Raw genomic sequence first — 26,933 nt, forward strand, 5'->3', positions numbered from 1 at the left:
TTAGATTTATTCTGGGTAGTCCCAATGTTGCAAGTTCTAAGGAAGAAGATCTGAGATCAGTAAAATCCAATGATACAAAGTTAACCTGAGCAGTTGAAGACAATGAACTGCCCATGTTTGTGTGAATAGAGGTGCTCCTGCTGGTACCACTTGGTGCATGCAAAGCGTGCAGAGGACATTTGAGCACTGGATAGGGATGGAAAGAGCCTTTAGGTCTTTCTTCATCATTAACATTCTATGACCCTTCTTCACACATATAGAGATCCAATTCTGGGCCACAAATCAGTCTTCTATTCCAGAACTACTGCAGATTTGAGAAGAATGTTGGCAGAACGAATTATCTCACAGAACAGGATTGCTGAGTTCTAGTGCTGGATATACTACTTACCAGGCAATCGATCAACATTTGGGCCCCAGTTCTCTCAACTGTGAAAGGCAGTATTTTAACTGTTAGTCACTTCTAAATTAGAAACAGTGACTCTCGGGCGCCTGGGTGGCTCAGTTCAAACTGTGACTCTTGGGCTCCTGGGTGGCTCAGTTGGTTAAGTGTCTGCCTTTGGCTCAGGTCAAGATCCCAGGAGTCTCCGGCTCAGCAGGGAGTCTGCTTCTCCCTCTCCCTCTGCCCCTCCCACCCTGCTCTTGCTCTCTCTCTCTCAAATAAATAAAGTCTTTAAAAAAAAAAATTCCGTGACTCTTAAGGAAATTTGTATACTCTGTGTTATGGTAAAAGTCATTCTTTTAAGGTTAAAAAAATATCCTTTTACATTAGGGTCAATTTATATGCCAAAAGTAGAGGCCACCAAGCCTTGTCCATCTAGGCCCCTTCTCCCCTCATTTCCCTTGTATTTTCACATCTGTTTGAGGAAAAGACCTTAATCCTCCTCCTCTGTTCTGTTGCTCTTAGCGGTCAGAAAGGGCTCTGGGTGTTTTCTATCTTCCAACAACTGGTGAGACAACAAACTCTTCTAGAAAGCAAGCACAAACTTAGAGCCAACTGTAAACCTTCATACTGATGTATTCAGCATGACAAAATGTATCCCTATAATATAAATTATGAGAAGGTGGGTCCAATCCAATCATAATGAAATGATTTAAGGCATAAAAAAGCAAAACTCCATTCCAGCTTCCAGCCAATGGCCCATACACTCACAGTATAATACAACACAAAGACATTCCAATACAATGAAATAATTTGGAGCATGTCCAGCCTCTATTTTTCAGGATGATAGAAATAAGCTCACTAGAGCTGAGTCTATTATTCAGAAGAAATGGAAGTCATGGCACACACTGCCCTAAGCCGAAAGATCAATGACAAAATTTGCTAATGAGACATCAATTCACAACATTCAAATTTTCATTTAAACTGTTGGATTCTTAATATATTTCAAAACTTACCCAGATTACCCTTTACATATTCCATAGGAGAAAAAGGATGATTACAGTGCAGCAAAGGAACTGCTTTTACAGGAAGGGTTCTTTATGTTGCTGAAAATACAAAATGTTCTAAAAATCAGAATAAGAAAAATTAAAAGCAAAAGCTATAGAAGCAAAAAAACCTTGGGATTCAAATCCCAGTTCTGTTACTTACTAGCAATTCAGTCAGAGAACTCACATAGCTTTACAGGATGCCAGTTTCCCTTTGTAAAATTCTACCGAGTTCCCACCTCAGAGGTTTCTTTTTTTTTTTTTTTAAAGATTTTATTTATTTATTTGACAGAGATAGAGACAGTCAGTGAGAGAGGGGACACAAGCAGAGGGAGTGGGAGAGGAAGAAGCAGGCTCCCAGCAGAGGAGCCTGACGTGGGGCTCGATCCCGTAACGCCGGGATCACGCCCTGAGCCGATGGCAGACGCTTAACCGCTGTGCCACCCAGGCGCCCCACCTCAGAGGTTTCTTGTGAAGATAAAATAATTAATAGAAAGAGCCTATTACAGCACCTTGCACATAGTGAGGCCTTAAATGTTAACTTGATAATAACAGTGCTGCTAACAGATGAAGAAGAAGAATCTGGGGAGATGGCAACATACTCCTTGTTCTCTATCCTGGCATCTTCCCCTGAGGGATGTGTTAACCACCATTTAGGGAACTGAAAGGTCTGGATCTTGGGAACTTAGGTCATTAAAGACAGAGGTTCTCCTTGTCTCTCAGTGAATAGCCCCCCAAATCAGAGATGATTCTAGAAGAACTTTAACTTGAATGTTTAAGATGTCATTCCCTGAGAAATATCCCAGGGATATCCTAAGCAGCCTGTTGTTTGAGGGAACACAGAATTTGCCTTTAGTTTTCTCCTCAGTGAAATGGGACTATTAACATCTTTCCTCCACAATTATTTTCACAAATTCTAAAATAATTTGTAATAATTATAAAATAATTTGCCAAAAGTATTAACATGGGTCTTCCCTACTCTTTCCCCTCCTCCCAACAGATACAGAGAATACTTTTTGCCTGTTCTGTTGCACCCCCTTGCCTGCCCTCCTCCCCCCTACCCCTATGAGAGTTCAGCTGTTGCTAGATGGACTGTCTGGGTTTTCATGATACACAATCAAGAGAAAGGGGCCAGTAGAGAAGACAAGCTTAGGCTGGGGGAGCAGTTTTATCAGAGGAGGTCTGTGAGAGATTTTGGAAGAGGCTAGAAGCATCAAATGGAGGGGAAAGACAAGGGGGGTTTCTAGAAATATTGCTACAGATTATACGCCTTCTTTATCATGTTTTGGCAGTATAAACAAAGAATTGAAATTATTATTTTAAATTTATTTTTGGTTGATTGCCCATTTCTGTAACAGAATCACTACTTCAAGACTGGACCAATAAGGTCAGTCATGTCTTAAGTAGGGGATACATAAAAAAAAAAAAAAAAAAAGGAAAACAGGCACAAAAACCTCATATAAACCTTTGGCAGGATTTATTTAGTTAGCACATGACATTGGGAAGTTGGAAAGGACTGACATCTTAGAAAGGCACATTAGGATTATGGGGCTAGACTATATGAGGTTAAAGCTATAGCTACACTAGGTCATCATCTTATTTCAATATTTTGTCCAAAGTCTGGGCTCCTCACCATCAGAGAGCTACAGCTGCCAATTCCTTCTTCGTATTCTTGGATGCCCTGCCCCAGTCCTTCTATCCCAGGGTTTCTCAACCTAGGCACTACTGACATTTGGGGCTGGATAACTGTTTGGGGGACACTGTGTACATTGTAGGATGCTAGCTGCTAGTCCCACCAGTTGCTAATAGCATCTTCCCTCCTCCCCCAGCAAGTTGTGAAGATCAAAAACATCTCCTGATATTGCCAAATATCCCCTTGTGGGCAAAACTGCTCCTCATTAGGAACCCCTGTTTCATCCTAACCACCCAAGCGTAGAAGAAATACTTACACCCCACAAGTCATTTTGATTGCAAGTTCTCAACAATCCATGACCGTTACAGTTGTCTACATGCTGGACTGCCCGCATCGGGCTGTTATCTACAAATCATAAATGATTATAACGGTTACCGTTTGTTGGAAATTTCTTATGTGCCAGGCATTGGGTTAGGGGATTTAACTTGATTGATTTTCATTCTTATACATAAGTGGTAGATATTGTCTTCACTTAGAGAGGAGTAAAATGAGGCTCTGAAATGTAAACAACTCATCCAAGGTCATAGCCAGTGAGTGGTGGAACTGGGGTTTGAGCCAGTGAGTGGTTGAACTGGGGTTTGAACCTACAGTCTCTTTTTGACTCATGCCACACTATGTCTCCTAATGAGAAAAATCAATGCAGAGATAGATCTGGGAAATGCATTTGGTGTAAGTTCTAGTAGTTAAAACGGCGAGGCCAGAGCATAGACTGTTGCAGAACTCACAGTTCCCTGCAATAAACTGACCACCAGCAATATAAATGCCTCTGTTCTAAGGACGTTACCATGTTGATTTTTAAATTATGGATTTTCTACTGCAAACAGGAAAATGGTGGTTTCCTCTAAGTAGAAACAACAAGCAGTAACTAGTTGCCATAGTAGCCGAGATAAACTTAAATCTTTTTTTTTTTTTAAAGATTTTATTTTTATTTATTCGACAGAGAGAGAGACAGCCAGCGAGAGAGGGAACACAAGCAGGGGGAGTGGGAGAGGAAGAAGCAGGCTCATAGCAGAAGAGCCTGATGTGGGGCTCGATCCCATAACGCCAGGATCACGCCCTGAGCTGAAGGCAGAGACTTAACTGCTGTGCCACCCAGGCGCCCCGAGATAAACTTAATCTTGACTGAGAATACAATCACCAGAGAGGAACAGCAAGTATGGTAAGGAGTCAAAACCAGACAAGGAGAGTGTTTTTCATCTGGAAAATAGAAAGTCAGTGGACAGAAATGGTAATCGTTTTCAATTATTTGAAAGGCTACCATCTAACAGAACGGAAGCACATGTTCTAGATTATTTCAAAAGGAAAATCCAGGATTTGTAAGGGGAAATTACGATGTGATAATGGAAGCCAGTTTTCCACTAAATGATAGGAAAGAACATTTAACCATCATAGTGTTTCAACTGGACTGAAAAATTAAACAAGCTGTCTAGAGAACAACTAACTCATCACTGAAATGGGAAGGTGATGGCAGGGAGGTCGTCCCCATTGGGAGACCCCAGTGTGGGTGAGGCTGGACTAGATAAATTCTCAGGCACCTTACAAAACAAGAATCTGCTTCTCTGGGGGCGCCTGGGTGGCTCAGTCCTTAAGCGTCTGCCTTTGGCTCAGGGCGTGATCCTAGAGTCCTGGGATCGAGTCCCACATCAGGCTCATCCGCTGGGAGCCTGCTTCTTCCTCTCCTGCTCCCTCTGCCTGTGTTCCCTCTCTCACTGGCTGTCTCTCTCTCTGTCAAATAAATAAATAAAATATTAAAAAAAAAAAAAAGAATCTGCTTCTCTGAAGAATCAGGAAATAGTCAATTCCTGCTGAAAACAGACAAACGGCAGGTAGGGGCAGTGGGTGTTTCCACTGGACAGAAAGTACCAGCAGTAACTCATCACCATAAGAGGAGAGGTAAACTCCAGTTGTGCCTGGGAAGAAAATATTTAGGTGAGACAAGATAAAAGAGGGGAAGACTCTGGGGGGGATTTTTTCCTTCTGCTTCAAACACATGACCATGAGCTAGGGCACTAGGGTTAAAAAAGGAAGACCAAGAATCAGGCAGCTCTTTCTTCTGTCTTCCAATCCTAAAACACTGTGATGTCTCTTTCTTGGAATTTACAGCCACCTCTCACTGTTTTGGCTTCAAAAATCCATTAAAAGAAAACAGACAAACACACAGCTAGGGGATAGCTAGAGTAATAGTTGATTAGCTCTCTTATAAACACCTAATATTGCCTTTGGTTTCACGACCCTTGTTTCACCTTCAACCAAGAATTTGTTATACAACATCTCACCACTAGAGTCAGGGAATGGAGAGCACAGGGCTAACCTCAAACTTTCCTCTTAGAAAATCAACCACATTGTAAATTTGCAGGACTTGTCTTGGAAGACTAAATTATTACAAAGTCAACCTCTGCTAAGGCACACAACTTCCCTTATAAAAATGAGGTGCTGAAAGCACAGCAGGTTTTCAAAAAAAAAAAAAATATATATATATATATATATACACACACTGATTCATCTTTCCATGTTAAATATGAATAATACGTAAGAGAATTTTCCCTATCTCTTCATCTCCAGGGCACTCAAAGCATTTACAGTCTCATTATTTTACACAATGCTGGTTAAGTGGCTACCAATGATTACTATCCTTTGATTTCTAAGAAAGCAACTATAGAAAGATTAAATAAGTAAGTTGTCTAAGATTGCTCAGTAATCGAGATGCTTGGAGTTTTCCATTCAGTGCTTGTTTTAGCAACTTAGTACTAAAAAGTGATTGAATCTTGTAAACTCACCTGAACCCCCAAGTCTTACTCATTTCTTCTCCACTTCTCACACACACCTGAAATTTTCATCATCTAAGCACAAAGCTGCCACCATGTAGATCTTGGACAAGGGTATCCTACCAGACCAGTGCCACGACCACAGGAAACCTGCCCCACACCTGACTGGGTTTTCCAATCAGAACCAATCCTCTCCCTTATCAAGTGAAGTTGATTCTGCCTGGCTGTGTCTGGGAAATTTTTAACCCCTCAATTAGCTATTAACAATCGGTTTAACTCAGACGAGACAGAGGACAAAATAATAGCGGCTGAAAAAAATGCCTCCACCATTCTGATTACAAAGGAGGCATGATTAACGAAGTTTCCTTTGTATCTAAGCTCCATTCTGAAAGCCAGAGAAAGAGCTTTCCACTCGCTTTGTTGACCGCTGAGTCTTTTCCTACTTGTCTCATCACCCACACAATCTGTTCATAGCCCAGAGAGACAATCCAGCCAGTCTGTGGAGAGTTCCTAAAACATTCATGTCGTGAAAGCAGACAGGATGAACAGGACCTCATCTCAACAAAGGATGATGGGACATTCAGCAAAAGAGTTCACAAAGGAAAATACCGACCGACCGACCGAAGGCCCTGGGCTGAATGGATTTGCCCACAATGTCTAACATAATGCCTGTCCTTACGGGTATTTGTAAAACTTCTGGTCAATTTACAACCACCTCCAGGTTTTGTCCCCCAAAAGCCATTGCTTTTAGAATAAAAGGTTTTTTAAAAAAATACAATGAACAAATTAAGGAAGTCCAAATCACTGCTTTAAGGATCCTCCTGTCTCTGAGACCTTTAAAGGTAAAAACAAAAGTGAGAAAAAGATTCTCGTTACCAACTCAACCACCTCAGCAGTTGAGATAATGCATATAAAACACTAAGCATATTGCCAGGCACACAGTAAATGTTCAATTAATACTACCTAACATTTTCTAATGTACTGCTTTGTTGTCTTACTAATACTCTTGTGTATGTCCTGCCTATCTACTCAGCTAAAACAGGGCCACTTTGTCTTTGGTGTCGTACAAAACATAAGTGCCATCTACGTCATCATCTCCATCTTCTTATACGTCATTATCATAGATCCTACTGATTTATGGTAGGTTATGGATGATCGGATACTAGAAGCAAACCTAGTCTCATAGCTGGCAAGTGGCCAATTTCCAAATTCGTTCATTTTATATCCAATGCTTTCTTTCCATAACACCATAGATGAGCAGATGATCAGGCCTTGTACCTCTTTATATCCCTCAGAATTCAGCAAAGTACTAAAATATACCTTAATTACCATCTAAACAAATTTACTGAGGATTTTCTAATAAAAAGAAAAGAAATGGGTGGAAAGGCCAATATATTTGGCTTTGAGAAAGACATGCCTCTGTTTTTATTTGCCAAGGAAAAGCATTACCAGGTCCACTTAGCAAATAAAAAAAGCAAGAGAAGCATGAGGATTGAAAGACACATCTAGGGAAGCAAATGGGGCTAGAGTCAGATCTCTTGATATTCTGCTCATGGCCTTTTCTATTAAGCTCATTTTTAATTCAATGCCTTAAATGAGGTGAGTCTTGTCGTGAACTATACACATCAAGTTGTGCTTCAAATGACCATCCCATACTTTAAAGACCCAGAGCAAACTCTCTAGTTCTCAAAAAAAAAACTTTTTATCTGATCTAAAAAATGCTTAGAACACATTCTATTTCACCCAACGTTGACCTTAACGACAAACTGTCTAATGTTATCTATCCTGTCTCTCCAATCAAATTTAAGTTGGTCGAAGGCAAGAGCCACGTGTGTACTTCCGTCTGTAGCCCATCACTAACCCAGTTCAGGGACTATTCTAACATGTGCTGCCTCATTCTTTGTTCTGCTTCACAGACTCTTGGATGTCCTAACGAAACCTCAAGCCACTGTAACATCTACTCAAGTTTCCCAACCATCCCCAGAAATACTGCTCTGCTGGGCAGTCATTAAAGCTTCTCCTATGCCTTCAAGAACCTCATTTTAGCTGCTGGGACATCCTGTTGCCATCCATTTCACACAGACATACAGCTCAGCAGGAGTACGTGTTGCAATGAGCTTTACTTCAAAGCCAACAGCCTGGCCAAGCTCCAGGAATTGTCACTAATGATCTTCACCAGCCACTTGATGCTCCAACAGTGGTACAACACACACACACACACACACACACACACACATTTCAACCACTACTCTGGTTGGATGAGCTATGCCTCCAGAGGTTGGTTCCATACCTGATTTTATATTTTATTGTTACAGAAGACTTATTCCATGAAACCTGAGCAAACTCTCCAAATACACCTTCTGCAATATAGAAACAGTCATCAGCCTATCCTTAAACCAAGATGCAATAAGTGCATCAGTCTGGGGTCTTTTGGTTGCAAGAGAAATGGAAATCTTGCTCATAGTTGCTTTAGCAAAAATCAAATGAATCTATTAACAAGGTGAAGCTGAAAAATGTCCAGAGACAGAGCCATCTTTAGATAGAGATTGCTTTGAGAAATCACATTATGTGAACAGACCTCACTTCTCTACAGTCCCTGAATTCTACCTTATATTTTATTAGCTTCATTCTCAGGCTTCATTAGAGGGACTCCAACAGTTCTAGGCTTATATTATCTGGGTTCAAGTTCAGTAAGAAAAAGATATCTCTTTCTGGTGGCCTCCAACAAGCCTCAGAATTCACTCTGGGTAGACTAACTTGAGCCAGGTGTTTACTGTGGCTTGGTTACGTGCCCATCACTGGAGACAGAGGTGAAGGTTCTCTTCAACCACACAGATGGAGAGTGGAGAGGGGCAAGTGCAACAGGGAAACTCAGGGTTCTGCTATCAGTAGAATTAGGCTGAACCATTCTCCCCAGTAAGTCTTCTCTCTTTCCCTAGTCTCTAAGAAGTTGTATTACAGGGATGGAAATAAAGGAAGGAAATAACTAGGCAAATCACAAAAGAATATAAATAGCAGAAAGCATAGGAAAATAGATGCATCTTCACTATTAATCAAAGACATGTAAATTAACAGAAGATATTCTTGGCACATTAGAAAATTTTAAAAAATAAAAACAATGCTCAGGACTGGCCAAGATGCAGGGAGATGGACACTTCCAGACTTGACCCATGGGTTCTCTGGTGGTTATTACTGATCCGAAAGGCAAGTTGGCAATCTCAATCAAAATCTTTAAAAATGAGCATGACTTTTCTTATTTTTATTTATCTATTTTAGAGAGAGAGTACAAGTACATAAAAGCAAGGGGAGGGGCCGAGGGAGAGGGACAGAGAGAAAGAGAAGCAGACTCCCCGCTGAAAGCAGAGCCAACCATGCAGGGCTCCATGTCACAACACTGAGATCACAACCTGGGGCGAAATCATGAGTTGGACACTTAATCAGCTGAGCCACCCAGGCACCCCATAAGCATGTCTTCTGACCTAAGATAAATTCATAGAATGAAGTTTCTAAGGAAATAATTTAGGGTATGGTCAAGAATTTAACTACAAGGAAGGTTTCTCCAGCATTGCTAAAATACAGTCCCCGAGGTGGAAATATCATCAATGTCCAGATACAGGAAGTTGGGTAACTTAATTACAGTACATACATTCTATGGGACATCATACCAACATCAAAAATGGCCTTTCGATGCATATTTATTGGCATGACAAAAATAACGGAGGAAGGCACACAGAAGTGCTAATGCAGTGAGTGACCACACCACAACCCCTTTCACTAGCTAAACATAGTAAATTAGTTTCACTCTCATCTAGGAGCTCTCTAGCTCCTTCTTAAGATCTACCACAGGGTTCTAAAGACCCAGATTCTGCTGAGGAAAAGATCAAAACATCTGGATATTCTCAGGAGGCTGAAATTTGTTGATCCTTCAAAGAGATATTCCTTACATACTCAACAACTGTTTATAGGAACATCTGAGTGTTTTATCAGGTAGAGGTGAAGAAAATGGACCACTGATGGCATTGACTTTTCCTGGAGACAGCTCAAAAAAGTAATGTTTGGCTAACATACAGTGATTTCTATGACAAATAATTCTCCCCATTAAAAAAAAAAAAAAAAAAAAAAACAAGCTCCCTCCCCCAATCTTCATTGTATCATCATATAGCAATTAAACTTCAAATCCCCAGAGTAATTCCACCACAAACAAATCTCACCAAGTCAAACCTTCACAAACAAAACTCACCACAAACAGGGCTATTCTCCCTCTCAGTTTCCATAACTTTGAAATGTGAATATCCTTGGTGAACCCATCTATCTTAGAGTGCTATTGGTAAGGCCAAATGAGAAGATTTCTAGAAAGTGCTTTGAAGAAGGATAGCAGCACTATATAAATGTGAGGTAGTGAGAGTATGAATTCATCACCTAAATTTAACATACACTCAACAAAGCACCTGGGAGTCCATGTCAAGCCTCTGGCTCTACCACCATGTCTACATTCTTTTCCTGTAGTCATTTCTGAAAGCCGGATGTTGGCCTGCAAAACTTCCCTGCAACAAAAGGACAAGACTTTCTTTACTTACAAATCAGCCAGGGTGATCACAGAAGTATGGTGTTTCTAGCTGTTGAAACTGAGGTAATAAAGTAATGGAGGGAAATGCCAAAGATAATCCAAAAAGCAGACAGATGTGCCTGTTATAAACGAGAGACTGAAATGGAAAGGACAGTAGTATGAACAAGTAAACGGGTTAATGGTTTTCATGTTATCTCATTCAAGCCATGGCAATTAAAAATCACAGAAGACAGAAGCTTCTGAGAATGAGAATTCTTTTAGAATTAGCACACAGTAGTAGTACAAGCAATATTTTAGTGGACTCCAAATTTCTTCCCAAAGGAAATCGTTGCTTTAGAAAAGAAAAAAAAAGTTGTTTCTTGGTAGTACTGTGCCTCTATACTAGACTTACAAGTGTTTCTTCTACAGTCTCTTTCCCATTTTGAAGAATGGTAAAAGTTTCAATAAAGCATGGATGGGTCAATAATAAGTACACTGAAGTTCTAAACTCCCTTCTTTTTAAACTTCTACCCCAATTACATCCCTCCCTTGAGGATATTTACAATCCTCTATGACACATGCTCTGTACCTTCTTGGTTCAAGGAAAACACACCTACAGCATTTCAAATTAACTACTGACCCTTACTCTCACACTATAAACAAACCCTTTTCAAAATCTCAATTGCATTGTGTCCACATTGATTAAAGCTTGAAGCCTGGTGACCTCATGTGGTGTTAACTTCTCCCATGCACCAACAGCATTCTGCCTTTCTACTCAATTACCCCCTTTGGTGCCAGAGGATCGCTACCCAATGAACACACACAATGGACTTCTGCTTCATTACACTAATCAACAGCAGGATAGAAATAAGCAGAAGAGGAATAAACAAGCTAATTTATCATGAGGACAGAGCAAGCTTTCACCAGTCTCGCCATGGAAAACTTCAGTGGTTAACGGGAATATCAATGGTCTGGGGGTGATGTTTATGATCTTACAGATTATAGACAGAGCCACAACAGAAGCTCAGTGATTAAATAATTTTGCAGAATAGCAGGTGTGAACACCATGCACACAAAACCCATCCATGTCTTCAAACTCTGTGGTCTCACGTAAAACCTACTTCATAATTATTTTGAGAAGTTCAGCCCAGGGCTTTGGATAACATGGACCGACACCCTGGTAATTTGCCCCAAGTGTTCGACCTAACTGTGGGGCCTCTCTTATTCATCTTTGACGAGGTGGTCAGGAGGGACCCAGCCTCTTTGTGAGAAGGATCTGGATGCCCCCCCTCCTTCATTAGGCATGGCAAGGGCACAGCGGCTGATTGAATTAACAACTTAGGAGGGCTTCAGTCCCAGTTCCCAGACATTAGCACCATCATCCAGAACAAATTAAAAGTCTCACAGCAATTAAGCAGATTTTGAAAATGAATTTCCCATGGTTCAATGGTTCAACAAGCAATCTCGAGTTAAGTATTACAGGAAAGTTTAGAAGGAGGAGAGGAGGAGCTGACTGCTGAATTTCCAAAGTAAACATTCATTTGGTGAAGGCATCAACAAAAAACTTTTCAGCCTCTGCTAACTAGGGTTTCCCACTTTTTTATGTGAAATTGGAAATATTCAGTCACGGAAAGGGAAAGAATAAAAAATTAACATGGATTTGTATTAAAATGGTGGATTTCAGGATTTTTTTTCTTTGTCTTTAATGCCTTTCAATCACTGTATTCTTGTTCAAAAACATAAGCAAAAATTAGGAGGGAACAAAAATGTATGATCCTAATCTCTAGATTTTAAATGTACACATGGCAACCTAGACCTGACAGAGCAGACAGAAAACCTATGTCAGCCTCCCAAAGGACTCCAGGTGAATCACTCCTGGAACTCATTCCCGGGTTAAAAGAATAACACTAACGATGAAACAGCACCTAGCATATTCCAAGTGCTTACTATTTATTTGCCAGGCACTGGACACACTCTTTTACCTCATTAATCTTTTCACTTAAGTCATTTAATCCTCACAGAAATGTCATATGATGGACATTACTGCTCCCATTTTACCTATTTGAGAGACAAGGAAACTCAGGCTCTGAGAGGAGGTCATTTGCTCTGGGCCGCATAGCCAGCAAGTGGTGGGGCCAGGACGTGCACCCAGGTCTTCCAACCCCACAGCTCTTGCTTACATTTAAAATAGCAAATTCCCATTGCCAGTGTGGTTTTACCCATCTTTGGAGTTCTGGATGGGGCCATCGTCAAAAAAAAAAGTGTCATTATTTTAGAGGAAGAGAGTACAGGATGACATGATGACCCAGATGAGGAGGGACTCCTGCTGCCTTTCAAGCCCCTACATTCTCCCAACACCAGAGCCTCCCTGCCCCCTTACTTCATGACAGCTCTGCGTCCCCTCCCCCACAACGCTCCCTCCCGTCTCCACCTGCTCCACTAGAAAGGCCAACCGGCCCAAGTTCCTCTCTGCCCGCAGGCACACACTGAGCACAGCACTTACGTTTGCATACACTTCAGGAACTTGGACGACTGTGTGGAGGAATTCATTCCCACACACCAGTCCACAAGCTGAACAAAATGGAACGCAGAGGTGGTTATTTGCATGTATTAGGCTTTCTTGTCAAGGACAACTGACATCGTCAATATATTACCCATCTCTATGAAGAACTGCGAATGCGTCTGCAACATTCTTAGGAGGGAAACTCTGAAAGATGAATTTCCCAACTTTAAAAGTTTATAGAGATCTAAACCAACTATCTGGTCTTCTTAAAGAAGCCCCTAAAAACCAGCCCTCGTGAAGCACAAGAAACACATTTACTTCTTAAAGACAATAAAGCACAAAATTGTCATCATTCAGCGTTCTCATCTGAATATTCAAAGTTTGGAAAATACAGATAGTAGTGTGTGTTCCCTTCCTCCCAGCAAACTTTATCAACCAAGCAGTCAGTCAATTCTCTGCCCTTATGGCCAAGTGAAGACCAAATACGTAGATCAGACATAACAGTAATCAGCGTAACCATAGCCATGGATAACGAAACACTCCACTAGTGGTCAGGACACTTCCTTCCCATCTTACGATCTCACTGTGACTCCTCTAGGCCTTAGTCTCCACAATATAATAGGAGAAAGTCTCTTTCCAAAACTCCAAAAATTATACACTTTTATATAACAAAGCATACAAACCGTGAAGGTGGAACAATCTTTTAGGTTCAAGCAAATAGTAAGAAACCTCCACATTTAATTATAAAAGAATAGCTTGGAATACAACGTTACAAGTCTTAGGGCAGATCTTAAAGTTGAAGCATTTTAGCTATCTCTGCAATAAGTCCAAATGCAAAGTGTTTCTTCCTTTCTTCCATCCATCCATCCTTCCTTCCATCTATCCTTCCTTCCTTTCATCTATCCTTCCTTCCTTCCATCCTTCCTTCCTCTTTCTTTCTTTCTTTCTTTCTTTCTTTCTTTCTTTCTTTCTTTCTTTCTTTCTTTCTTTCTTTCTTTCTTTCTTTCTTCTATAAGTATTTCTGGGCAGCTCTGCTGCACCGCACTGTGGTAACCACTCAAGATAAAGATAAGCAAATTAGACCCTTCTTTGCTCTCATGTAGCTTACAGTCTTATAGAGGTTATATTTTCATCTTTATTTTTTGTTTATAATTTCTTATACTACAGCATAATTCTAGCTAATGTCTCAGTAGTTAATATTTTATAAGAAAAAAGATCATTTTTTTCCCTAGAAGTTTGACTTTCAAAGGTCTTTGTCACTTATGTTATGTCTGGAAGAAAAAAATTCCCAATGGATGATGACTTCAATTTTATAATTTAAAACAGAACAACTGGGATTCATTTTACAGCAAGCATGGATGGAATATACCCCTTCCATGTACTGAGTGATATCTATTTAAAAGACTTGCTACCTGGGCTTATCCATGCTATAAAGAGCCATGAAAACTGGTCCAGCATTTTAAAAGACAAAATTTAAGATTCAAATTAAACCTCGGTGAAAACTATCACTGACTGGCTCAAAAAGTGAATCGCTCTAATTCACCAAATGGGTAAATGACATGCTTCTCAAATTGTTGGCTAGCATGGATTGTGCCTAATAGAAGGCTATCAAGCAGGGTTGCTGGGTTTCTAATTTTATGTACTTCACTAAGGAGCAGAAATACCCTGTCATGAGCCTAACCAGACAGAGGATGACTCAAAAGAGAGAGAGAAAGAGAGAGAGAGAAAAGAAAGAGAAAGAGAGAAAGGAGGAACCTTGAGGAAGTTAATTAGTGATAACCTGTAAATCAGGGAAATAGCTAACATATATGAATTGATCTCACACGTAGGTGTAGGTAACTTTAAGTTCATTAAATCTACAACCTTCCTATGAAGGGGAAATTTTAAGTAAGCTCTACACCCAACGTGGGGCTTGAACTCATAATCCTGAGATCAAGAGTTGCACGCTCTACCGACGGAGCCAGCCAGGTACCCCAGGGGAAATTTTTAGATGTGGAAACTGAGGCTTACAGCATGTAAATGCTTTGTCTAAGCTACAAAGCAAGTTTGCTAACAAACCAGATCATACCCACTGATCAGCCTTAAAACCACAAGCCATCAGTTAGAAATCTGATCACTCTGAATGGAAGGACCAATACGTTTATCAAAAACGGAAACATCATAAGGAAAACCTTGAACCAACGCCTTGTTTATAGAGTGACTGTTTCCTAGGAATCCCCTAAGAAGCCCAAGTCATCAAAGGCGATTTTCAAAATTACTGCAGCAGTTCTGCTTAGCCAGGAGACTTACGCTAAGGTAAGCAAGAGGACTTTCCTGGATGGAGCTGGTATCAGTAACTAACCCAAGACCTGACAAAGAAATATTATTGTCTCAAATATATCCTTATGCTGGGGCACCTGGGTGGCTCAGTCGTTAAGCTTCTGCCTTCGGCTCAGGGCGTGATCCTGGAGTTCTGGGATGGAGCCCCACATCAGGCTCCTCCACTGGGAGCCTGCTTCTTCCTCTCCCACTCCCCCTGCCTGTGTTCCCTCTCTCGCTGGCTGTCTCTCTCTCTCTCTAATAAATAAATAAAATCTTTATAAAAAAAAACCAGAAAAAAAAATATATCCTTATGCTGATTTTGTTCAAATCCCAAATGTATTGCTCATCCTTCTCCCAAACTCTATTTTTTCTCTTTCCCTTTTTTAACAGGTGGGTGAGGTAAGGAGGAGGAGAATGGGAAGATTCTTCTGGTACCAATAAAAAAAAAAAGAAAGAAAGAAAGAAACAAACACACTATTTGAAAGATGACCTTGAGTGTCCTTTTAGTTTAAAAATCTTGTGCCTACAAAGTATCCTGTTTATTTCTCTTTCATCAACTATTATTCAGAAATAATCATGTCCTCATAGTGGAAAACTATTTTCTGCTTAGATATGTTTAAAGAATGATGCTAGGGCTGTAACACCAGTTCTCTCAGGAAACTGCAAACTTTGTAAAATGAGGAGGAAGGGTAACTAAAAGGATGCCTAAGGTCCCAGGGTTTCCTATCACAGCTGAGCCCTCTCCCCCCACCCCTTAGAATTCTGAAGAAGCTGATCCTTTGTATGCTTATGAAGACGTGGTCTATCAGGGACCTCCAGGCCCCATGGTTCAGTCTTTTGAAAGCCTCAGTAAAAATCTTATCTACAACTTCCCTTAGCTCAGGCGTGCTGGGGCTAAAGTTGGAGCCCATTTCACACAAGCCAGAACTAGCTCAACAGAACAGAGAAAAGAAAGGAATGTGGGGCCGTGTCTTCTCCACATTTAAGGCATTCCGTTCTCGGGCAAGTTACAACCTAAGTGAGAGCAGATAAAATCTGTAAGAACCCAGAGTAAAAAGAACAGGGCCTCAAAAAGACCTGATTTGCCTTGAGAAAGGGCTGGATTTAATAAAATATGGAACCCAATTTTTGGTTGTGATCACCTGAAGACAACCATGTTAAACAGAGACTTAAAAGTCAAGATTTGAGGCAAGAATATACAATGGGGAAATGACAGTCTCTTCAACAAATGGGAAAACCGAACAGCCACATGCAAAAGAATGAAATTAGATTACTATCTTATACCATGCACAAAAATGAACTCAAAATGGATTAAAGACTTGAATGTATGACCTAAAGCCATAAAACTCCTAGAAGAAAACATAGTTGGTAGGCTCCTTGACATTGGTCTTGGTGATGATTTTTTGGATCTGACTTCAAAGGCAAGGGCAACAAAAGCAAAAATAAACAAGCAAGGCTATATCAAACTAAAAAGCTTCTGTGCGGCAAAGGAAACCATCAACAAAGTGAAAAGAAAATCTACTGAATGGGAGAAAATATTTGCACAACATAAATCCCCAAAGAGACTGATATGCAAAACACATAAAGAACTTCGTGTGCCTGACTGGCTCAGTCCGCAGAACATGCAACTCAATCTCAGGGTCATGAGTTTGAGTCCCATGTTGGGTTTAGAGACAACTTTAAAAAGCTTAAAAAAACACACACACGCACACAAAAAACACAAAAAACCTCACACAACTCATTAAACAACAACAATGACAAAAACCAAACAATCTGATTTAAAAATGGGCTGAGGGGCGCCTGGGTGGCACAGCGGTTAAGCGTCTGCCTTCGGCTCAGGGCATGATCCCGGCGTTCCGGGATCGAGCCCCACATCAGGCTCCTCTGCTGTGAGCCTGCTTCTTCCTCTCCCACTACCCCTGCTTGTGTTCCCTCTCTCACTGGCTGTCTCTATCTCTGTCGAATAAATAAATAAAATCTTTAAAAAAAAAAAAAATTAAAAAAATAAATAAATAAAAATGGGCTGAGAATCTGAATAGACATTTTTCCAAAGAAGTCATACAGATGGCTGACAGACACACGAAAAGATATTCAACATTACTAATCACCACGGAAATGCAAATCAAAACCACAGTGAGATATCATCTCACCCCTGTTAGAATGGCTAGTATCAAAAAGACAAGATATAACAAGTGTTGGCAAAGATGTGGAGTAAAAGGAACCCTTGTGCAAGGCTGGAATATAACTTAGTGCAGCCACTATGTAAACAATGGAAAACTTATGGCAGTTCCTCAAAATATTAAAAATAGAACGACCATATGATCCAGCAATTCCACTTCTGTGTATTTATCCAAAGAAAATGAAAATGCTAATTCAAAAAATATATATGCATCCCCATGGTCATTGCAGCATTATTTACAATAGTCAAACTATGGAAACATCCTAAGTGTCCCATGATAGATGCATGGATAAAGAAGATGGTGCATATGTGTATATGGTGCATATATACAATGGAATACTACTGAGCCATAAAAAAGAGTCAGGTATTGCCATTTGCAACAAAGATGGACCTTGAATATATTATCCTAAGTGAAATAACTCAAAGACAAATACCACATGATTTCACTTGTATCTAAATCTAAAAAATAAAACAAACGAACAAACAAAACAAAACTAAGAGATACAGAAAACAGATTGGTAGTTAACAGAGGGGAGTGGGGTTTGGGGTTAGGCAAAATTGGTAAAGGAGGTCAAAAAGTACAAACTTCCAGTTATAAAATAAATAAGTCATGGGGATGTAATTAGTTCACAGCAGGGTGACTACAGTCAATAATATTATATTGCATATTTGATAGTTGCTAAAACAGAAAATCTTCAAAGTTCTCATCACAAGAAAAAACTACTTGGTAACTTTGTATAGTGACAGATGGTAACTAGACTTATTGTGGTGATCATTTCACAAGATATATAAATATCAAATCATTATGCTGTACACCTGAAACTAATGTTATATGTTAATTATACCTCAATAAAAAAGTCCATATTCATTCCCACTAAATCAGAGGATGCAGAAAAAATAGTGCGTTGTGACTCTGCTTACTTTCAACAAGAAGGCAGAGGAGGAATAATTTACAATATAACACTTGTACATCTGGAATCACAAGAATATGCATGGCAGTCATAATGGCATGGAGCCTTCAATATTTTTTTTTTAAAGATTTTATTTATTTATGTGACAGAGAAACAGCCAGCAAGAGAGGGAACACAGCAGGGGAGTGGGAGAGGAAGAAGCAGGCTCCCAGCATAGGAGCCTGATGTGGGGATCGATCTCGTAACGCCGGGATCACGCCCTGAGCCGAAGGCAGACGCTTAACTGCTGTGCCACCCAGGCGCCCAGAGCCTTCAACATTATAAGCCCTGTTTTGGCAATTCGAATTTTCTGCTTGCAACTACCTTCAGAGTAAAGAGATGGCAGAGATAAAGAATGAGCAATTTTGTTGTCTCTTTTGTATGCAAAACAGACGAAAAAAATATAGGGCATGTCACTTCCCCCAGACTCACTACAACTTCAGAATTATGCCTGCCACAGACATTCCCTGAAAGCAGAAAAGTTAGTCACAGAATTTTAGACAAGGAAGCCTCAGACTGATTAAGTCTTAAAACTAAACACGAGGATGGTAACTTTGGTTGCGTTAGTGAGGACCATAGTTGTGGGGGTTTTTTGTTTTTTGTTTTTTTAAGTTTTAAATTTACAACATCTTCTCAAGCAGGAGGAAGCCCATCTACCACACTCAGCAAGCAAAGGAGGAATTTAGTTGTTGTTTTAAATTCTGTGGTGTTCTCTGAAATCCCCATAGAACAGTGTAACACTATATATAATTCTAACACTATATGTAATTCTATTGCTAAGAATATTAAGTATACAAGGCACCTGGGTGGCTCAGTCGGTTAAGCGTCTGCCTATGGCTCAGGTCATGATCCCAGGATCCTGGGATCGAGTCCAGCATGGGTCTCCCTGCTCAGTGGGGAGTCTGCTTCTCCCTCTACCCCTCTCCCCTGCTTGTGTTCACTCCTACACTCTCTCTCACAAAAATAAATAAAATCTTAAAGAATATTAAGTATACAAAGGCAAGAGGGAGAGGACATTAAAGTTATTGTTTGCTTTTTTTTTTTTATAGAGAGTTAGTGGGCAGAGGGTCAGAGAGAGGGGGGAGAGAATATCAAGCAGACTCCATGCCCAGTGTGGAGCCTGATGTGGGGCTGGATCTCACTGCCCTGAGATCATGACCACAGCCAAAATCAAGAGTCAGACACTTAATCAACTGAGCCGCCCAGGCACCCCACAATTTTATTTTCAAGTAACAGAAAAGTCAACAGAGCAGGAGGAAACCCAAGCGAGGAGCTCTCTGCACATTATTGCTATGGCCTTCAGATGATCAGCATGCAGAAGCTCAAAAGCAGATACGTGCTTCCAGGGCTGACTGACAGGAGAATCTGAGTCCAAGCTGTGGCTCTGCCTTGAACTGTGTAAACTGAGTCCCTGCTCTTTCCTGGAACTCTCATACCTCCTCAAAGGAGGTAAGACGGTCTCCAAGGCCCTTTTCACAGTTTAATAGCAAAAGCCCCACAGCTTCCATTCAGGCCAAATACCACCAACGTGTACAGATAAAGGGGACGCAATAAGCTGCACTCGTGGCCAAAAATAAGATCCCCAGCTTTAGCGCAGACTCAATTATCATACCGGCCTACAATGTAATGATACCACCACAGGCAGGGGGCGCTACTGAGGTGTGGAATGACTCGCCTGTATCCGAGAGGCCCCACTTCCTTTGTCCTCATCTTACCTACTTTACTCCTACATCTCTCTTCTGCCAGTGAATTTTGGTGGCAAATCATTACAACTGTTGTAGACTTAGAAAATGGCATACCCAAGCTCTATTAAAATTGCGTATAAAGCAGGGGTACCTGGCTGGCTCAGTGGGTGGGGCACGTGACTCTTGATCTTGGGGTCGTGAGTTCAAGCCCCATATTGGGTATAGAGATTACTCAATATATATTTTTTAATTGAGTATAAAGCAAAAGTAATGAACAGACCTCAAATAAAAGCATAAGGAATTCTCCCGAGAATAAAATGTGCGTGCTTTAGGACAATGATCGAGACTTTTATTCTTATTTACTAACAATCAATGACAATATTATCATCTACCATTTGGGGAAAGCTCATTTTGAGACATTTGGTGATAACATGGGAATTAACGTTAGAAAGCAGGATAATCTCTCTGTGCACTCTCAAACCCAAACCAGGTATATTTTGGGTCATGCCCATACCTCCTGAATCTGGAGGTGTTTGACAAAGCGGTGATGACTCAAGGAAGACAAAGAACAGAAAATGCGTGGATGGCTCAGTCTGTTAAGCATCTGCTTCAGGCTCAGGTCATGATCTTGGAGTCCTAAGATCGAGCCCCACATCCGGCTCCCTGCTCAGTGGGGAGTCTGCTTCTCCCTCTGTGCTCTCTCATTCTCCCCCTTGCTCTCTCTCAAGTAAATAAGTAAAAAGTTAAAAAAAAAAAAAAAGAATAGAAAATAAACAATGTCACAGTTAAGTTGCCCCAGATCTAGGAAGAGAGAGGAACAGAGAAAAAAATGTAGGAGAGATGGATATGGGGTTAAGCAGATGGCTTCAGTGAAAAGTCCTCTGGGAATCTCATCTTTGGTGGGCCCGGTTCAGTGACACACCCAACGGGTGCCAAGTCTTGGAGAGGGGGGCTCCTCACAGCCATCATCCATGATGTAGGAGGGCTCTGTCCCACATCACAGTTGAGGGGGAAGCCAAGGAGCTTTTGTGACTTGAGATCACTGAGACCACAGGTGGTCTGCAGAGTTTGAGCCAGGTCTCCCTTCACTGTGTGATGCTGCCTGGAGATCAGGAGCTCTCTCTCTGGGAGGGGCTCAGCCAGGACTAAGGCAGCAGTTAACTGGCCACCAAACAGGTCTCATGAGCTTAGCCTTATTAATCTGGGCTTTGAAAAAAAACTGAGCCAATCATTTACAGATCCATTACCTTCTCTCTAATGAAAAATCATAACGCCTTGCCAAAACAAATGTAATAACTTGGCCTCTTCTTTCAATTACCTCTGCTCTCTTGGAAGTGTCTATTTGTGAATAAAGCCTCTGAGTTAACCCAGGGAATTAACCAGAAGTTTAAGAAGGCCCTATAATTCCTAGGGGATAGTGAAGAAAGAACACCTCTTTACCAGGAAATATTAACAGAATGGAGTAGGAAGGAAAAAGAGGGAGCGGAAAATTGCCCTCGAAGGCCGAGAATTTAAAAAGGCACAGGAGAGAGAAACACTAGTTCAATCCGAAGGAAGTGGATGGTACCAGAAATAGGTTTTGGAAAGTCAAGTACAAGCTGTGTCCCAAAGAGATGGCCTCGTATGTCTACAAAGGCCTTAGTTTTTCTTTCCTGCGTCCGTATTCTTCCCCTATCTTTCTTCCCCACACCCACATTCTCCTCTCCTGTATTCAGTAACTATATGCAGGATCCATTCTGTATGCTAAATCCAAGAGCAATCGGGGCATTCAGGAATTTGGTTATTTTGACACATTTTCAATGACAACTCTCAGTTCCTCTTTGCTGTGTGTAAGAATTTCTTCTTGGAGGGAGCTGGGGCATTATTTTCTCAGGTTTGGCCCTCCCCAGCATTGCCTGCAAGCACCAGTCAACATTTACAATGGCTGCTGTATTCAAAATTGGGATCATTTGTTTAGGAAGTAACTAGGTCAATGATTAGTACCCACGCAGTGAAGGGAGTGCGTGGTTTGGGAAAGAGGTTGAAACAGAAAAGGGGGAGACTGAGCTTCCATCTTCTATTGAATCTGTGTAGAATCAGTTTTATCACACTCAACACCTTGTTTCCTGTAGAAATGGAAGGAACAATAGGAGAGTGGCTTTAGACTGAAGAGCATGACTTAGGATTCAATCAAGGATGATGCGCTTGAGTGCCTGCCCTCTCATTTCCTATCTCTGTCCCCTCTGAGAAGTTCCTTAAACGAGCATCTGATTCATCTGAAATCTGGAGAAGGCACCTGCTTCTCTAGGTTGTGATGATGGTTCAATGAATCAATACATGTAGAATACTTTCCATAGCCACCCAATTAATCCTCAAGAAGCAACAAATCATAATTAACCAAATCCCTCACTACTGGTCTGATGACAATCTGATTATTGCTTTTGCTCCCCTATAAAATTTAATTAGAGGTGGAACGTGGTGGAAGCAGGGGAGAAGAGGTAGCAGTAAAAGGCAAAAAGTTGAACCTAAGTATTTTTGTATTCTAAAACATGACTTGCTCTTTTCTGCTGTTTAGCAGCCCTTTTAGGTTAGCCCTATTATGAAAACAGTAATTGCAACACCTTTCATCATCAAGTTTGAAATTATCAGTGCCTCAAGCTCCCCTTCACTTCCATCCTCCTCCCCATCCGGGCATCTTCTCTCAGAAATGTCCAGACTGGGCACATCTGTCTATTCTATTAGGCCACCCTTACAACATCTCAGAGAAGACGCAAGACATAAATGAAACAGACATGATCATTTCACGTCTTGATGGTCCCTGTCTCCCATCATCTCCTAGAGTCTCTATCAAAATTGAGAGCAGTAAATCTTTGAATAGAGAAAGTCTATCAGCATTTTTTCCCCCAAAGAACAAAATATACCTATTCATGGTGTCAGCATGGAAGCCTCTGGTTTGAGATGCTCTCATGATTAGGCATGGGTGTGTATACAAACAGAAATTTCCTTTGGAGAACAGAATTGTCAACTTTGAGTAAAATGCTCTTCTTTTCAATTGCTGTACCACCCCTGCCAATCCACACCCTCTAAAAGCCTCTCCAACCGGCTGATTCCTTGTCTCCTCTTCCTTTGGAATAGTCCTGATGTATATAACTGCATAGATGTGTTAAAACCACTAACCTGAGAAAATAAAATCAAGTAATCTTCCTTAAAGTAGAACTCAAATGCTTTTATGGATAATGAACTTGGCTGCTCAGCCAGCTGGATGATTCAGACAATTATAGGAACTAGTTTGAACCTGTAAGAAATTGGTCAGATGGGCATATGCAGACTTCTCAAAAGGTGTCCTCCCTTAGCCTTGGCCGGGCACTGCTGTTATGTAAAGCTGAACTCCATTTCATTTATCATCATATTGGATTTTTTTTCCATTTGATATGTTACCTAATGATTAAAATGAGAAAGCAGCGGCACTTACAGTGTTATTCATCCTCTCTTTCTGGATTTAAACCACATTTACTCAATCTTAAAAGTCAAGGCTTTGGGAGGTGGGGGCAGGATAACCTGATGGCTGAGGATTGTGGCTCTGATGTCAGATTGACTGGAGTCCATTCAGAGCTTTGACCCTAGCTGGATAATCTTGACTCATGTAAAATAGGTATAGCGCTACCAATCTGGCAAGGCTTTGCATGGATTAAATTAGGTAAGGTCTGGTACACTGTGCACATTTAACTAACATGCTAAACATTTGTTATATTATTTTAGTAATACATTTATTTCAAGATGAAATAATAATATAATTATTTGACAGTATAATTAACAGGCTTCTCATTTCACATGTTCTCAGGTTCTCAGTAAATAAGAATTATCTGATGCTAGGCACTTCATCATAGGAAATCCTTTGCTAGTGAACTTGGATTAAGAAGTGTTCTTTTCTACCTCTGGCTCTCCTAACCTGAGTAACCTCTGGTTACTCAGGCTTCAAGTCCCCTCTTTCCTAACCCCCAGTCAGCACTGCAGCCCTATCCTGGGCACACAGCAGGCTCTAGTCAATATTTTGCATGTTAGGTAAGTGACACATATGAGCTCTAAGCTAAGGACTTTATACAATCTCAAATTCTAAATCTCCATAGAAACATTTTTATGAGAAAGATAAGGTAAGACTCTTTCCTCAGTCTCTATGAATTAAAAAAAAAATTTTAAAGGCCAAATTATTGCAAAATGTCAACGAGCTAGGAAAGGCTTTGAGCCTAGATATGAGTTCAGGCAAGATATCTGAAAACCTTACAAAGCCATACACGACATGATTATCTCAAGGAAATGTTTCTCACTTTGAATAAGGAAAAGGCAAAGTTCCAACAGAAGGCTAGACAGGCTGTATGGAATGATTAGATGAAAGCATGATTAAAGATTATTACAACAAGCATGATTTTGTTGCAATAACCAAGTAAACAATTAAGTTTTTAAGAAGTCAGTAATGTAATTTCCACTAGAAAAAAATTTCCCACCTCTTTACAAGAAGAATTTTTGAGATTGCACAGTACTCCTACAAACCACAACAGATACTCCAGTAGTTTAACAAAGAGAAAAAAAATGACATGGTTTAGTCAGGTATGAAATTTTGCAATATAAAAAGGAGAATCAAATACAGAAAAAATGTGTGCTAACATCAACCAAAAGCCAATTGATTAGTTCTTTTTGAGATTCTCACCAGATACCCAAACACCGCAAGATTACAGGCATTGCATTATTAATATATGCTAAAATATAATATATACCACAACAAGCTTAAAGCCTAATGTACTGGGAAGCAAATCTTTACACTCTGTGTAAGTCTAATTCTATTTGATTTCTTAAAATCCTGCAACTTCCAAATGAACAATAGTAGCAGAAACAAAAATTCACATGAATGGACCACAATCAAGACTATCAATAGTTCCCATTTAAATAATAATAGCACAATTATATGGACTGTACCACTGAAAAGCAATAAATAAGTCCATATAAAAATTGAGAAAACTGATTATATATGTTTATATTATAGGTACATAATATTCTCAGCATTAAAAAACAAAAAAGGTTACTCATGGTAAGCTTTTGAAAGAAAGCAATCCTCCCTGAAGATAAAATAATTGGCAATTTGTTGATACTTATTCAGAGTTGAAGTTTGGAGTATTCTCATTTATGGTATGCTTAAAACAATGCAATCATTTTTTATTCATTCAGTTCTGATCTTCATATTCTTCTTAACAGTTTTAGAACAGGTGGGAACAGTGACCTGCTTTTTCAACCATTATATCCCCCAGACATGACTAATTTGAAGCAGAGCAAATTGCACATAATGGGCCAGGGATTCAAGTTCATGATTTTTAGTAAGCTGCGCTCTTGTTTCAGGGCACATGGTCTCCCCTCCCCCTTTCTACCACCCCTGCAGCTGCCTCTCCGTGAACTAAATTCACCAAACATGAAATCAAAGGGAAATTATTTTTTTTAACATTTTCTGCAGGCTTATTTTTAAGGAGGATAAAGATTAGGCTACATCTTTAAAAATATGTTCTTTTCCTTTAGGGGTTCTTAAATGTTTAAATACATTCTAAATACCAAAGAAGCTAGAAACTTAAGAACTCTTCTCAACACATAAGAAAACAATCAGATGCATGATTTTATAATGGCTCAAAGTTTTTATAGAAGCATGGCATAGTTCAGTGAATTTCTGAATACTCCAAATTCTAACACATAAGATACTGCTTTCTACAGCCTTTTTACAAAATACCATCAAAGGTTTGCAGTATAGAGACACTGGCACAAGAAAAACTAATGACCAAAGCAAGCAGAAAACAAAACAAAAACTTGGTTTGAAGAGGCCATTGGGGTAGAGAAGTATTAAAGCTGGCTAAACAAAAACCAAATTCTCCCTATTTGCTTTTTATCTACTGTTTACATTTTCCCCATCAATTCTAGAATACCAATCTAAACATCATCTAAAACTCTACCAATGTGGAAAATGAATTCGTTGGTTAACTGATTCGCCTGGTCACTTTGGGGTGCATGGTTTGTCATGATTGTTTGCGGGTGGTGGTTGGTTGCTGTGTTTTGTATATATGTGTAAGGGGTATTTATAGTCTTACAATCAGGAACTTTGCCATAGAGATCCTCCCCTTCCTAGGTTGCCATGTTTTCTTTCATGGGGACAACAGTGATCAAAAAGAAACATATATTATGGCCAATTCAAAGCGAAGATTTCACTTTCTCACTTGGCCTCTGCAGATGCAGTGAAAAGACACTTTCCCCCTCCTCCCTCCCCAACCCCCCCAACCTGACTTCCTACATATCAGTGGAATTGAGCAGTGAAGGAGTTCTCCTCTCACTGGAGAATGGAGGAGGGCGTTTCTGAACTTTTCTTCAACTTTCCAGCCTACAAACTGCTTCTTCAACCACTGATTCCACTTGCCCACTTGGATGAAATTTCAGTCTTTGCTCAGTTTCACCTGCTTTTCATTTTAGGGAAGTCTGGTGGGAAAACATCCCACTTACCTTTTGTTGATATTTTTTCCCCATATTTGGGTCTTGTACTGTACCCAAGTTCCTAGATTTGTTTAACAGAAAAAAAAAAAAAACACAAAAAAACAAAACTCTAAATGGTTGAGATAAAGGCTAGTCACTATATAGCCGGTGTTTAAAGTGAACTGCATCTGGTCTTTGCCGTCTCCCTGCAAGCGGCCAGAATGAGGACATAGCCTTGGCAATTGAGGAAGGAAGAGAGCTAAGCAGTAAACTTTCACAATTTCCCCCAAGAAGTGTTACACATAGGGGCGCCTGGGTGGCACAGCGGTTAAGCGCCTGCCTTTGGCTCAGGGCATGATCCTGGCGTTATGGGATAGAGCCCCACATCAGGCTCTTCCGATATGAGCCT

General features: G+C 40.4%; 1 protein-coding gene and 1 long non-coding RNA gene across 2 annotated transcripts in view; both read right to left on the reverse strand.

The window, feature by feature from the left end:
- Positions 1-26,933, reverse strand: part of WLS (Wnt ligand secretion mediator) — a 100,723-nt gene that overhangs the window by 71,040 nt on the left and 2,750 nt on the right. The window lies entirely within an intron of this gene.
- Positions 653-26,933, reverse strand: LOC117800995. The gene is made up of 3 exons (XR_004623268.1): positions 26,555-26,933; positions 3,375-3,463; positions 653-1,485 (listed from the first exon to the last, which is right to left on the reverse strand). It is a non-coding gene; the product is annotated as an uncharacterized LOC117800995 (long non-coding RNA).

The sequence above is a fragment of the Ailuropoda melanoleuca genome, chromosome 2 (assembly GCF_002007445.2).
Source record: "Ailuropoda melanoleuca isolate Jingjing chromosome 2, ASM200744v2, whole genome shotgun sequence".
In the NCBI taxonomy this organism is placed as follows: domain Eukaryota; kingdom Metazoa; phylum Chordata; class Mammalia; order Carnivora; family Ursidae; genus Ailuropoda; species Ailuropoda melanoleuca.